The sequence below is a fragment of the Schistocerca cancellata genome, chromosome 2, assembly GCF_023864275.1.
Source record: "Schistocerca cancellata isolate TAMUIC-IGC-003103 chromosome 2, iqSchCanc2.1, whole genome shotgun sequence".
NCBI lineage: Eukaryota > Metazoa > Arthropoda > Insecta > Orthoptera > Acrididae > Schistocerca > Schistocerca cancellata.
In genome coordinates, this window is record NC_064627.1 from 707,766,164 (window position 1) to 707,782,472 (window position 16,309).

Here is a 16,309-nt window from a genome sequence, read left to right on the forward strand (position 1 = left end):
TCTCCCTCAACCTAGCCTTACATGTCTGTCCTACCCGACACAAACTTCTGCTCTGAAGTTTTGATAAATAATATTTCACATTAAACAGCAATGTGGAATTTAATCTTAATAGATTCAAATGTCCTTCCTCTTGATAATTTCAATAATTAACCATTTTTTGCAACTGATTTTCATGTTTAACTTGTCCACCTAATAATTTAGGTACTGATTAAGTATTCACCTATAAATATGTTTTATGTTTCTGTACTGCTTGCCTTTGTAATTGCAATGGGAATAACACAATGAAACACGTGTTGTACATGATAAGTAACATTTTCAAATTGTTTCTTTCATCTCAATCTTTCAGAAAATTAATATTAAAATCTCTGCAAGCTCATTACATCTGTCTGTACTTACTTGGAGATTTTTTTAAACATTTAAGGTCATAAGAATCATGTTCACACGCACAAACAATGTCACCACATCACAAAGTCTGCATATCAAAACCATTATGAATGTTAAGATTTAGTGTGTTTTCAATAAGAGTTTCTCAAAGTCTTCCACTTAACTAAGATGATACGATTAACGATGCTCATACTTTAAAAAGCATTTTCAGACAAAAATAATCCTTACAAAAGAGTAAATATAGTCTTCCTGACTTAATCTTCAAGTCAGCTTTTGCTGGCAACAGAACTTTTCACTGCTGTAAAGTGTGCTACATTGTTAGAAAGAAGTAGGGTTTCAGCCAAAATACCTTCTTTTGAATTAGACAACCAACACAAACATTCACACAAATGTAACACACACACACAGGACCACTGGCTACTGAGGCATCAGCAGCCAGAGACAGTGGTCATGTGAGTGTGAGCTACATTTGCCTGAACGTGTGTGTGTATGTCGTCTAATTCAGAAGATGGCCTTTTGGCCGAAAGTTCACTTGTTTAGCAACAGAAAGCTCTTGGTGAAAAATCAATCATGGAACAAATAAAGGAAACAATTCACTGTATAGTTGACGTCTGGAACAGTCGAGAGGCACATAAACATTATGTGAATTTTGACAACTCAGTGCCTCAAATATATGGTGAGTTGTTACCTTTACTCCTCCCATTATCTCTGGGCATATTGTGCCTTTACTTTACCCATGTTTAGTGCTAAAACAATATTCTGTGATGTAACAAACACGAAATTAACACCAGCACTATAGGTACGCACAATGCTTGCAGCGGCAGATTTATTAATACTATAACACACAACAATACAGCAACAGAGACAGAATCCCATGTTCTATAAATGTTTAGATGGTATAAATTCAAGAGCTAGAGATGTTAATAAATTAAACAGTGCTATTTTCTGCACACTGAATGGATCAAATGATTTTTAAAAGTACTTTTACTATAAAACCATCCTAATATGTTTAAAATCTACCATAATTCCAATTAACAATGAGATAGGTGCTCGAATCCACTAGATTTAGTGGGAAAACCACTAACTTGGCAGCATTGGCACAGTGACAACACACAAACACAACTCAAAACAGAGCTCAAAACTGAGCACTATGCATATACATTGTACAAACTGTGCAGGAAAGAGGAAAAGTACAATCTACAACATGTCATGCACGACTTCCTGATTTCTACAAACTTTGAGAAGTACATCAATTAAAAAGACTCATAAGCAAAGGACTTTACACAATTAGCCAAAAACTGAAATGATGACTTTTCAAAATAACCATCTTAAGTTTGAAGATCATTAGCTAAAAATCAAGAGAAATTATGGAAGAATCGGAAGGTGGGAGAAAAATCTGAAAATCAAGAGTCTCCTGCCTAAATCAGGAGAGTTGGCACATATGTAGTATCAGGGGAAGAATAGTGGTTGTCAATAGATGGTTATGTCAGATTTCAGAACACACGTGCAATGAAGAAGGGATTAATGAAATCAACACCCTCTTCTAAAGAGGAAGCAAGAAAAACAGAAACATATGGAAAGCAGGGTGGCAAGGCATGACTTGCTGATTCTCCTTCACTGAAAAACCATTGGTAAGTTTTCATAGTGAACACCAAAACTTGACATTAGAAATGGATAGGTTACAAAAGTTGGGCAAGGGTGTGTCGAAAATGCCAAAATCTGTCAGTCACTTTTGAGTGCCACTCTGTTGGCTAGGTTTTCCAGCTCACCTGACATTCCTGTTCTCATCACTTATGTTTCAAAGCATTATTGGAATACCCTTTTAATGGCCTAATGCACCACCAAAATGGAAGGGTAAAAAAAATGCAGTCATTGAAAACAAAATCCCATTACCGTCAGTGAGGTGTTGTGCAGCCTTTAAGAAAGTATGCATCATTTAACAGTCATAGCACTTCATTTACTATTGACTGACAAAAAGATGAATGTCCTTTTGATCACCACAACTGCCTTGGAGTGTTTAGCTCCTTCCACATTGCTAATTATGGCTATTTTTTCCATGTTGCTGAGAGTGAAAGACTTAGACTTGCTGTATACTATGCAATAAGCCTGGAATTCTGATGTCTTGTGGGCCCTGATGCCCTCAAATCTCCAGTCACACAGCCATTTAGCATTGAATTTCACCTTGCTTGTTTTCACCATGACATACTACTGGGAAACTGTGAGATTTGCCACATGGCTGATGACATAGGCTGTTTGTTGACAACACTCCTGCTGGTGTGCCTTCAAAGGTGAGATGCCACACAAAAAATGGATTTTCCCACCAAGCCACAGATATTTTCGTTAGATTCTTTGATACCTGCAGCCCCCGCTTGTGTGTTTTTGGAGGCCCAACCTTGAGATTTTGCCTGCAGAATGAGAGAATAAAACATTCCAGTGTCCCTCATGCCTCATAAATGGTCCGAGTTATCGAAATGAGATTTTGGCAAATTATAGCACAGAAATGTTTGAGTATTTTCTACATGACAAGCATGTGGAATTTTCTTATCTATGACATTATACAAGTAACTGTAGACTTATGTAATGGATAGATGTAATTTTTTTAAGTCTTCATAGCTGCTGAATTGAGAATTAGCATGGTTTTGCAACAAGATAAGGTAAGAAATTACATGTTTGTTTTTATACCGAAAATGTGATTTTTCATAAACTTTTGACCTGAACTGACCACATTTCCTTGTTTAATAAAATACTGTTTCAGGAGTTTGTCACAACTGCAAGTGCATTAAGATGTTGGTGAGGTGACATTGTGCAAACTCCAATTTGTTTTGTCAAAGGAAGTGAATTTTAACAAGGAAACAAGAGAAATGTAGCTGTTACTTGAAATTTACCACTTCTTAGTGAGTAGTTTTCATGAGACAGCAGGTTTTAGTTGCTACAAATATAACAAAGGGGCTGGACCAATGACCATATCAAAAAACATACAACTGTATCACTAAATACGTTGTTTGTGAAAACTTACTCATGGACATTACACAACAAGAATGTAAAAAACAGGTCATACAAAAAGACAGCTGAAAAATATGGACACAATATTCCAACTGTGGATCACAGTGTTGTTAGGAAAACTAGGCTATAAAATTTGAAATGAAGTTTCAGAAAAAAATCTTCGCTTGTGTGATCATATTGTCTGTAGCTGCTTTATAATAACTGAAGGTATTTTAAATCTGTCTTTGCAGCTGTGGTACATGAAACAATAGTGTCAGCTGAGTAAATATCTAAAAAAAATCTTGTAAGCAGATGGTTTTTCCTGATGTGAGCAAAAATCTTAAGTACTAACATCAACATCTTTTGTGACAAACTGTTTTTAGATGGAGAAAGCAAGTCAAAAGGTATACGTATTTCATTAAGGCCACTGATGTTATTTGATTTCAGTAAAACAAAATATATTTGGTGGAAAAAATATGCATTTCCTTGGAGTCACAAGACAGATTTAAAATATCTTCACTGATTTCAGAAATAACCTCAGAAAAAAGTAGGCCTCATGAAAGAATTGTACAGGTGACTGCCAATAAAATGTTGGTTCTATTATGTTCATTATTGTTGGTTATTACTCACTGTGTTGTCTATTATTTTGCAGGTACTGAGTGATTTTTCTTTCGAGAAATGTAGAGTCCGTAGCATACAAACTGTCAATACTTTTGAAGTACCAAAATGTACTAGAGTAAATAAAATGTCTATAAAATGCTGCACTGTATAATGTACTTGTGGTAAGACAGTCACAATTCCTGAAATTCTTCACCTGTGGCCTCTGGCCTGCCAAGGAACACTGCAGTCCTGGACCCATGGATAAATCATGAAAATCCACTGCATTACACCACACACAATCAGACCTGGTCTGAGGTCAGATCAATGAGACTAGATCTGATGGGAAGGGCCTGCACATGAGGGTAAACAACAGGCTTCAGGTCGGCAGGCCCCAATCCATTACAGACACCTGCAGAAATGGCCCGCAGTTTCATCCCGTCGTGGAAATCCACTCATGTGACCAGCTATGCATGAGTCACAGGCAGCATGTTGATGAAATGAGACCATAGTGATCAATCCATGCAAAAGATAACTTGTGCGAATACTCTGAGAATCAATAATAATGAGGATAGGTAGCAACTCACTGTAAAGTTGATCGGTGAGCTGCAGACAGTCATGTAGAAAAGACAATCACACTCTGACAACCAAAATTTCGACCACAGCCTTTGTCAGAAAATGAGAGAAACACACGTTCACTCAGATACAAGTCATGCACATATGACCGCCATCTCCAGCCACTGCATCTACAGAGTCTGAAAATCAGATCCAGACAAACCACTCCTCACACCTCCCTGCCTCCTATTGGTAGCTGTTGGCTAGTGGCAAGAAGTGGTAACAGCACTGACTGCAAGGTGAGGAGAGTAATAGAAAGGGGAGAAGCAGCAGGAATGAGAGAGTAGGGAAGTGGCACATGTACTCAGCTGGGTGCAGCCAGTAACAATACACAACATTTCAGTAATCTAACCATTTAATCTACTGAGCCAGAAACGAGATTTTTCCAGTGTTTTTTGTTCAAATTTCCCTGATATTTCCCAATTTCCCTGACACATTTAAAATTCCCTGGTATTCCCTGATTTCACAGAAGTTATGGAAACCCCTTTTCCTGGTTTTATGGGTGTACTGTAATATCTCACTTTTACATTTCAGTAGGTGTCATTTGTTGCAGATGCTTCCAGCCTTCCAGAATGATCTAGACATCTTTTGATTTTTCTGTTTGTGAGCTTCTTTCTGTATCCCATTTTCCTTTATAATCACTCCAAGATACTTGAATTTGAGCTCTCTTGATCTCACCACATTTTGTCATAGTCTTTTTTGGTGCTTTATTTGGTTTGACTTGTATTCCGTTTTCTCAAAGGAGATCTATAGTTCAACATTTTCAACCTCCTCTATTGGGACCTCAATTTGGTTTACTGCAGTTTCTGTTACCTGTGAGTATTATAAGATCATTTGTGAATGCCAGTCTGCCAATATGTAGATCTTTGGTATTTCTTCCTCAACTGATGGGTTTATAAAACCCCTTATCTTCAGTTCTTTTCCCCATTCCATGACAACTTTGTCTAATAGTATGTTGAACAACAATGATTAAATTCCACTGCCCTACCTCACTCCTATTCTAATCTCGAATGACTCTGATAATTCTCCCAAGAATTTCATTTAGGTTTGGTGTTTGCAAGTGTATGTTTGATAATATTCACCGTCTTCTCATTCAGACCCCTCTCTTCCATTTCTTTGATCAATGAAATCTTCTTGATATCTACAATGATGCACTTGGCCTCTCTGCTTCTCTTCCCTTGGGACCTCCGGACTGTCTTTAAACTGAGTATCCATTCAGCACAGCGTCTTCCTGGTCTGAAGCCTGCTTGATATTCTCCTATCTTGTTTTTCACCTGGAAGAGTGTTCTACCTAACAAGCACTGTGATAGAATTTTGTATGTGATGGGCAGTAAAGATATCCCTCTATAACTGTTAACATTGGTCCATTATCCCCTTTCTTATGTAGAGCATGTATAACAGAATACGTCCAGCCTCCTGGTATTACCTTGGTCTCCCAGTATGATGTACATTATTCCTCTGGTGGTATTTGGCCCAGCTTCCTTTAGCAGTTCAGCAACAATATCATCATCTCCTGCAGATCTATCTTTTTTCATTTTCACAATTTGTCTTTTGATCTACAATTTCTCTAACAGTTTTGACTTATCTAATTTATTTAAAAACAAAGATTTTGAGACTTACCAAACAAAAGCGCTGGCAGGTCAATAGACACACAAACAAACACAAACATACACACAAAATTCAAGCTTTCACAACAAACAGTTGCTTCATCAGGAAAGAGGGAAGGAGAGGGAAAGACGAAAGGATGTGGGTTTTAAGGGAGAGGGTAAGGAGTCATTCCAATCCCGGGAGCGGAAAGACTTACCTCAGGGGGAAAAAAGGACAGGTATACACTCGCGCACACACACACATATCCATCTGCACATACACAGACACAAGCAGAAGCGAAAGGAATACAGTAGACGACATACGTGTAGCACTGAGTGATGAACTAATGAAGGAAGCAGAGGATCAAATAGGTAAAAAGACAAGCTCTAATAGAAATCCCTGGCTATCACAGGATATATTTTATGTAATTGATACAATTTTTACCCTCCACGTTGCCCTCCAATACTAAATTGGTGGTCCCTTGATGCCTCAGAACATGTCCTACCAACCGATCCCACATTCTAGTGAAGTTGTGCCACAAATTTCTCTTCTCCCCAATTCTATTCAGTACCTCCTCATTACTGCTCTTTTGATCTTCAGCATTCTTCTGCAGCACCACATTTTGAAAACTTCTATTCTCTTCTTGTCTAAACTATTTATTGTCTATGTTTCACTTCCATACATGGCTACACTCCATACAAATACTTTCACTAATGACTTCCTGACACTTAAATCTACACTCGATGTTAACAAATTTCTTTTCTTCAGAAACGCTTTCCTTACCATTGCCAATGTAGATTTAATATCCGCTCTACTTCGACCATCATCAGTTATTTTGCTCCCCAAATAGCAACTCATCTACTACTGTAAGTGTCCCATTTCCTAATCTAAATCCCTCAGCATCACCCAATTTAATTTGACTACATTCCATTATCCTCATTTTGCTTTTGTTGATGTTCATTTTATATCCTCCTTTCAAGACACTGTCCATTCCATTCAACTGCTCTTCCAAGTCCTTTGCTGTCTCTGACAGAATTACGATGTCATCGGCAAACCTCGAAGTTTTTATTTCTTCCCCATGGATTTTAATTCCTACTCCGATTTTTTCTTTTGTTTCCTTTACTGCTTGCTCAATATACAGATTGAATAACATTAGGGATAGGCTATAACCCTGTCTCACTCCCTTCCCAAACACTGCTTCCTTTTCATACCCCTCGACTCTTATAACTGCCATCTGGTTTCTGTACAAATTGTAAATAGCCATTTGCTCCCTGTCTTTCACCTCTGCCACCTTCAGAATTTAAAAAGAGAGTATTCCAGTCAACATTGTCAAAACCTTTCTCTAAGGCTACAAATGTTAGAAATGTAGGTTTGCCTTTCCTTAATCTATCTTCTAAGGTAAGTCATAGGGTCGGTATTGCCTCACGTGTTCCAACATTTCTAGGGAATCCAAACTGATCTTCCCTGAGGCTGGCTTCTACCAGTTTTTCCAATGGTCTGTAAAGAATTCACGTTAGTATTTTGCAGCCGTGACTTGATAGTTCAGTAATTTTCACATCTGTCAACACCTGGTTTCTTTGGGTTTGGAGTTATTATATTCTTCCTGAAGTCTGAGGGTATTTCGCCTGTCTCATACATGGTAGAGTTTTGTCAGGGCTGGCTCTCCCAAGGCTATCAGCAGTTCTGATGGAATGTTGTCTACTCCCGGGGCCTTGTTTAGGTCTTTCAGTGCTCTGTCAAACTCTTCACGCAGTATCATATCTCCCATTTCATCTTCATCTACATCCTCTTCCATTTCCATACTATTGTCCTCAAGTACATTGCCCTTGTATAGACCCTCTATATACTCCTTCCACCTTTCTGCTTTCCCTTCTTTGCTTAGAACTGGGTTTCCATCTGAGCTCTTGATATTCATATAAGTGGTTCTCTTTTCTCCAAAGGTCTCTTTAATTTTCCTGTAAGCAGTGTCTATCTTACCCCTAGTGAGATAAGCCTCTACATCCTTACATTTGTCCTCTAGCCATCCCTGCTTAGCCATTTTGCACTTCCTGTCAATCTCATTTTTGAGACGTTTGTATTCCTTTTTGCCTGCTTCATTTACTGCATTTTTTTCCTCCTTTCATCAATTAAATTCAATATTTCTTCTGTTACCCAAGGATTTCTACTAGCCCTCGTCTTTTTACCTACTTGATCCTCTGCTGCCTTCACTATTTCATCTTTCAAAGCTACCCATTCTTCTTCTACTATACTTCTTTCCCTAGTTCATGTCAATTGTCCCCTAATGCTCTCTCTGAAACTCTCTACAACCTCTGGTTCTTTCAGTTTATCCAGGTCCCATCTCCTTAAATTTCCACCTTTTTTCAGTTTCTTCAGTTTTAATCTACAGTTTATAACCAATAGATTGTGGTTGGAGTCCACATCCACCCCTGGAAATGTCTTACAATTTAAAACCTGGTTCCTAAATCTCTATCTTACCATTATATAACCTGCCTGAAACCTTCCAGTGTCTCCAGGCCTCTTCCATGAATACAACCTTCTTTCATGATTCTTGAACCAAGTGTTAGCTATAATTAAGTTATGCTCCATGCAAAGTTCTACCAGGAGGATTCCTCTTTCATTCCTTACCCCCATTCCATGTTCACCTACTAATTTTCCTTCTCTTCCTTTTCCTACTATCGAATTACAGTCACCCATGACTATTAAATTTTTGTCTCCCTTCACTATCTGAATAATTTCTTTTATCTCCTGATACATTTCATCAAGTTCTTCATCATCTGCGGGTCTGGTTTGCAAATAAACTTGTACTACTGTGGTAGGTGTGGGCTTCGGTCTATCTTTGCAATAATAATGTGTTCACTATGCTGTTCGTAGTAGCATACCGTCTCTCCTATTTTTTTATTCATTATTAAACCTACTCCTGCAGTACCCCTATTTGATTTTGTATTTATAACCCTGTATTCACTTGACCAGGGCTATACAAGGGGAATATACTTGAAGACAATATTATAGAAAGAGAAAAGGACGTAGATGAAGTTGAGATAGGAGACATTATACTGTGAGAAGAAACTGGCAGAGCACTGATAGACCTAAGTCCAAACAAGGCCTCTGGAGCAGAATAACATATCGGAACTACTGAAATCCCTGGTAGAGCTAGCCATGACAAAACTATTACACCTGGTATGCAAGATGTGAGAGATAGGATCTTCAGACTTCAAGAATGTTATAATTCCGATTCCCAAGAAAGCAGCTGCTGACAGGTGTGAATATTATCTATCTGTCAGTTTAATGACCCATGGCTGCAAAATACTAACATGAATTCTGTACAGAAGAATGTAAAAAATTGGTGGAAGCCAACCTCAGAGAAGATCAGTTTGGATTCTGAAGAAATGTAGGAACATGTTAGGCAGTTCTGACCCTATGACTTACCTTAGAACATAGACCAAGGAAAGGCAAACCTACAGTTATAGCTTCTGTAGATTGGGAGAAAGCCTTTGAAAATGTCAACTGGAATACACTCTCTGAATTTCTGAAGGTAGTAGGGATAAAATACAGGTTATACAAATTGTACAGAAACTAGAGGGCAATTAGAAGAGTTGCGAGGCATAAAAGGGAAGTAGTGGTTGAAAAGAGACTGAAACAGGTTTGCAGCATATCTCCAATATTATCCAATTTGTACACTGAGCAAGCAGTTAAGGAACACAATGAAAAATTTGGAGAAGAATTAATGTTCAGGAAGAAGAGATTAAAAGCTTTGAGGTTTGCCGACAACATTGTAATTCTGTTATAAATAACAAAAGGCTCTGAAGAGCAGCTGAATAAAATGGACAGTGTCATGAAAGAATGATGTAAGACAAACATCAACAAGAGCAAAACAATGGTAATGGAATGTAGTTGAATTAAACCAGGTGAGGCTGCAGGGATCAGATCAGGAAACAATATCCTAAAAGTAGTAAACGAGTTTTGCTATTATGGCAGTAAAATAACTGGTGACAGCCGGAGTAGAGAGGATATAAAATGTAGACTGACGATGGTAGGAAAAGCATTTCTGAAGAAGAGAAATTTGTTAACTTCAAATACAGACTTAAGTGTCAGGAAGTCTTTTCTGAAAGTATTTGTCTGGGGTGTAGCAATGTATGGAAGTAAAATATGGATGACAAACAGTTCAGACAAGAGGAGAACAGAATCTTTTGAAATGAGGTGCTACAGAAGAATGCTGAAGATTAGGTGGATAGATCATGCAACTAATTGGAAGGTACTGAAGAGAACTGAAGATAAAAGCAATTTGTAGTACAACTAGATCAGTTGATAGGACACGGGGGATCACCAATTTTGTATTGAAGGAAAGTGTGAGTGGGGTAAAAATCATAGACTGTGACAAAGAGATGAATACAGTTATCAGGTTCACAAGGTTGTAGGTTGCAGTAGTTATTCAGAGACGAAGAGGCTAACTACCTTATCCGAAATTCTTGAAAAAGTTATTAACAAAATGTCAGTTTGGTTTCCAGAACGGTTTTTCAACGGAAAATGCTAGATATACTTTCAATAATGAAATATTAAATGCTCTGAGTAACTGGAAGTCACCCGTTGGGATTTTTTGGGATCTATCAATGGCTTTTGATTGTGTAAATCATGGAATACTTCTAGATAAGCTCAAGTACTGTCGTATGAATGGGACAGTGCTCAAATGGTTTAAATCATGCCTAACTGGAAAAGTGCAGAAAGTTGAAATAAGCAGTTCACATAATATGCAAAAACTGGTGATTTCTCAAACTGGGGAAAAATCCAGAATGGGGTGTCGCAAGGTTCAGTCTTGGGTCCTCTGCTGTTTTCTTAATATATGTTAATGACTTGCCATTCTATATTCACGAAGATGCAAAGCTGGTACTTTTTGCAGATGATACAAGTATAGCTATCACATCCAACAGACAAGAATTAACTGGTGAAATTGTAAACGATGTTTTTCAGAAAATCATTAAGTGGTTCTCTGCAAATGGGCTCTCATTAAACTTTGACAAAACACAGTATATACAGTTCCACACAGTAAATGGAATGACACCATTAATAAATATAGACTTCAATCAGAAATCGGTAGCTAAGGTAGAATATTCAAAATTTCTAGGATTGATGAGGGGTTGAACTGGAAAAAAACACACTGAGGATCTTCTGAAACATCTGAGTTCAGCTACTTATGCTATTAGTGTCATTGCAAATTTTGGCGATATATGTCTCAATAAATTATCTTACCATGCCTATTTTCATTCTCTGCTTTCATATGGCATCATATTCTGGGGTAGTCACATTCATGATCTGTGGAACAAGTACTAATCTAATCTGCACAGGATAGAGTAGTGTGGGGAGCTGCATCACACCAGTCTTACGACTGACCACAAGAACTATTATTATTATTATTTCTTTCCTTTCTCAGACGTTATGTCTGGTTATTATTATTATTCTTTCCTTTCTCAGACGTTATGTCTGGTTAAAAATGGAAAGTGACGCGGACCTTGATCAAGCGTGACTTCCTTTTAACTGTACGGTATATGTTACATTGCATTTAGGAACTTCCGTGTAATTGAACATGTATCAATAATTACAGATTTCTGTAGTTGTATATATATGTTTGGATGTAGCTGTATTGCGTTGATGTACTGGTGGATATTGTGTGGTATGACTCCTGTAGTTGATAGTATAATTGGTATAATGTCAACTTTATCCTGATGCCACATGTCCTTGACTTCCTCAGCCAGTTGGATGTATTTTTCAATTTTTTCTCGTGTTTTCTTCTGTATATTTGTTGTATAGGGTATGGATATTTTGATTAGTTGTGTTAATTTCTTCTTTTTATTGGTGTGTATGATGTCAGGTTTGTTATGTGGTGTTGTTTTATCTGTTATAATGGTTCTGTTCCAGTATAATTTGTATTCATCATTCTCCAGTACATTTTGTGGTGTATATTTCTATGTGGGAACGTGTTGTTTTATTAGTTTATGTTATATGGCAAGTTGTTGTTATATTATTTTTGCTACATTCCCGGGTCTTCTGGTGTATTCTGTATTTGCTAGTATTGTACATCTGCTTGTGATGTGATCTACTGTTTCTATTTGTTGTTTGCAAAGTCTGCATTTATCTGTTGTGGTATTGGGATCTTTAGTAATATGCTTGCTGTAATATCTGGTGTTTATTGTTTGATCCTGTATTGCAATCATGAATCCTTCCGTCTCACTGTATATATTGCCTTTTCTTAGCCATGTGTTGGATGCGTCTTGATCGATGTGTGGCTGTGTTAGATGATACAAGTGCTTGCCATGTAGTGTTTTCTTTTTCCAATTTACTTTCTTTGTGTCTGTTGATGTTATGTGATCTAAAGGGTTGTAGAAGTGGTTATGAAATTGCAATGGTGTAGCTGATGTATTTATATGAGTGACTGCTTTGTGTATTTTGCTAGTTTCTGCTCGTTCTAGAAAGAATTTTCTTAAATTGTCTACCTGTCCATAATGTAAGTTTTTTATGTCGATAAATCCCCTTCCTCCTTCCTTTCTGCTTAATGTGAATCTTTCTGTTGCTGAATGTATGTGATGTATTCTATATTTGTGGCATTGTCATCGTGTAACTGTATTGAGTGCTTCTAGGTCTGTGCTACTCCATTTCACTACTCCAAATGAGTAGGTCAATATTGGTATAGCATAAGTATTTATAGCTTTTGTCTTGTTTCTTGCTGTCAATTCTGTTTTCAGTATTTTTGTTAGTCTTTGTCTAAGTTTTTCTTTTAGTTCTTCTTTAATATTTGTATTATCTATTCCTATTTCTGTCTGTATCCTAGATATTTATAGGCATCTGTTTTTTCCATTGCTTCTATGCAGTCGCTGTGGTTACCCAATATGTAATCTTCTTGTTTAGTGTGTTTTCCCTTGACTATGCTATTTTTCTTACATTTGTCTGTTCCAAAAGCCATATTTATATCATTGCTGAATACTTCTGTTAACTTTAGTAATTGGTTGAGTTGTTGATTTGTTGCTGCCAGTAGTTTTAGATCATCCATGTATAGCAAATGTGTGATTTTGTGTTGGTATGTTCCAGTAATATTGTATCCATAATTTGTGTTATTTAGCATGTTGGATAGTGGGTTCAGAGCAAGGCAGAACCAGAAAGGACTTAATGAGACTCCTTGGTATATTCCACACTTAATCTGTATTGGCTGTGATGTGATATTACTTGAATTTGTTTGGATATTAAGTGTGGTTTTCCCATTTTTCATTTCTATGTTTAGGAACTGTATCAATTTAGGATCTACTTTGTATATTTCTAATATTTGTAGTAACCATGAGTGGGGTCCACTATCAAAAGCTTTTTGGTAATCAATGTATGCGTAGTGTAGCGACCTTTGTTTAGTTTTAGCTTGATATGTCACCTTTGCATCTATTATCAGTTGCTCTTTACATCCTCGTGTTCCTTTGCAACAGCCTTTTTGTTCTTCATTTATAATTTTGTTCTGTGTTGTATGTGTCATTAATTTCTGTGTAATGACTGAAGTTAATATTTTGTATATTGTTGGTAGGCATGTTATGGGGTGATATGTAGCTGGGTTTGCTGTGTCTGCTTGATCTATAGTTTTCAGACTAGTTATTCCTTGTGTAAGTGTATCAGGGAATGTGTATAGGTCTGCAAATAACTGTTAAATAATTTAGTTAGATGTGAATGTGTTGAGGTGAACATCTTTAGCCAGAAATTTGCTATTTTATCTTTTCCAGGGGCTTTCCAATTGTGAGTAGAATTAATTGCTCGGGTGACTTCATGTTGCAAAATTATCACTTCAGGCATTTGTGGTATCTTCTTGTATGTGTCTGTTTCTGCTTGTATCCACCGTGCATGCCTGTTATGTTGTACTGGGTTTGACCATTATGTTGCTTCAGAAGTGTTCCATGCCTGTTATGTTTGGTGGGTTGTCTATTTTAATGTGTGTGTTATCTATTGTCTGATAAAATTTCTTTTGGTTTGCGTTGAATGTTTGGTTTTGTTTCCTTCTATTTTTTTTTTTTTTTGTATCTTCTAAGTCGTTTGGCCAATGCTTGTAATTTCTGCTCCTTTTCATCTAATTGCTCTATCGCTTCTTGTTGTGAGATTTTACCTAACCTTTTTCGTTTTTTGTCTGATATTTCATTTCTTATAAACTGTGTAAGCTGTCCAATGTCTTTTCTCAGTTTTTCTATTCTGATCTGTAGCCTGTGTTGCCTTGCTGGTTTTGTGGGTTTCTTCTGTGTGTTGGTTGGTTCTGATCTCTGCCTAGTGTGTATATTTAGTGTAGTGAGTGCTCCTATATAAACCAGTAGTTGTAACTCTTCCATAGTTGTATTTTCATTTATTTTGTTGTGTATGATTGTGTTGATAGTTGTTATTGTTGTTTCGACTTGTGGGTTATTTGGTGGTCTATGCAAGAATGGTCTAATGTCTGTATTTGTGTCTTTGTATTCTATATATGTTAGCTGAAATTTTTCTTCTATATCTAACATGTGTGTCACTTCATGTTCTATTTGTGCTTGTTCTGGTGGTTGTCTTAAGATTTCGTTTATTATTATTACTATTATTATTATTATTATTATTATTATTATTATTATTACTAACATTATAATTGAGAACTAAGTTGTTTCTTTACGATAAATTCTATCCAGGTTAACAGAACATACACTCTTCTCCATCCCAATGTTTCCATGAATTTAAGTCCTGATCAATCATTGGTCACTGATAATATACCACTTTTTTATGTTAGTATTATTGGGTAGTTTCAAAACCATCATATACTTATCTCAGAAAGAAATGGTATGCCCCAGAAGATCATCTTATATTCATTGCAGTGGTACTGTGCATTCACAGCTCATACTGTAGGGCTCGTACAGAGGCATATAGGCAGTCATTTTTCCCTCGTTCTGTTTGGGAGCAGAACAGGTTGGTTGGTTTGGTTGGTTGGTTTTTGGGGGATTAAAGGGACCAGACTGCTATGGTCATAGCGATAAAAGCCCCCTGCCTGAATAAAACGCAAAACTAAGTCCGCCATGGCAGAGTCATCTGTTAAAAGGGCAGGGAGCGTATCAGGCAGTGCTAACATCTGCCTGAGCACAGATAAAAGGCGACACTCCAACAAAATGCGGACCACAGACAAAACGGAGCCACAGGGAGGGAGGTCCTCACGGCGCAAAAAGTGGCCATGCGTCAGCCACGTGTGCCCAATGCGCAGCTGGCAGAGGACAACAGACTCCTTGCGAGAGACCCGCATGGATGACCGCCACACAGTCGTCGTCTCCTTGATAGGACGGAGTTTGCTTGGCACGGGCAGGTTGTGCCATTCAGTGTCCCATAAATCGAAAATTTTACGGCATAAGATTGCCTGCAAATCAGTCGCCGGGAGGCCAATCTCCAGAGACCGTTTACTGGTGGCCTCTTTCGCCAGGCGGCCAACATTTTCATTGCCAGATATCCCAACATGGCCAGGGGTCCACATAAAGGCCACAGATCGGCCGCAATGGGCAAGAGCAAGCAGGGACAGCCATCACCAGATGAGAGCGAGGGAAGCACTTGTCAATAGCTCGTAAACTGCTCAGGGAGTCGCTACAGGACTCACCTGAGCAGGAGCGGATATACTCTAGAGCACGAAAGATGGTGACCAGCACAGCAGTGAAAACACTGTAGCCAGCTGGCAATGAACATTGTTCAGAATGGTCCCCTAGAGTTAGAGCATAACCGACACGACCAGCAACCATCGAACCGTCAGTGTAAACAACGCCAGAGCCCTGATACGAGGCGAGCATGGAATAAAAGCGGCGGCGGAAGGCCTCCGGAGGGACTAAGTCCTTCAGGCCCTGTGCCAATTCGAGCTGAAGGCAAGGGCGAGGCACACACCACGGGGTTGTACACAGAGGGGCCCAGAAGGGAGGTGGAACAGGGAAAACCCCAAGCCCGGAGAGAAGCTCTCGGATGCGGACGGTGATCGTACAACCCGACCGGGGCCGACGTTCTGGGAGATGGACGACTGACTGCGGGAACAGGAGACGATAATTTGGATGCCCAGGCAAGCTACAAACATGGGCAGCATAAGTGGCCAGTAAATGTTGGCGCCTTAACCGCAGTGGAGGGACACCTGCCTCCACAAGTA

At 38.2% G+C, this 16,309-nt stretch overlaps 1 protein-coding gene across 3 annotated transcripts in view; it reads right to left on the reverse strand.

The window, feature by feature from the left end:
- The window catches only part of LOC126162505 (venom carboxylesterase-6-like), a 189,550-nt gene that overhangs the window by 87,006 nt on the left and 86,235 nt on the right, over nt 1–16,309 (reverse strand). The window lies entirely within an intron of this gene.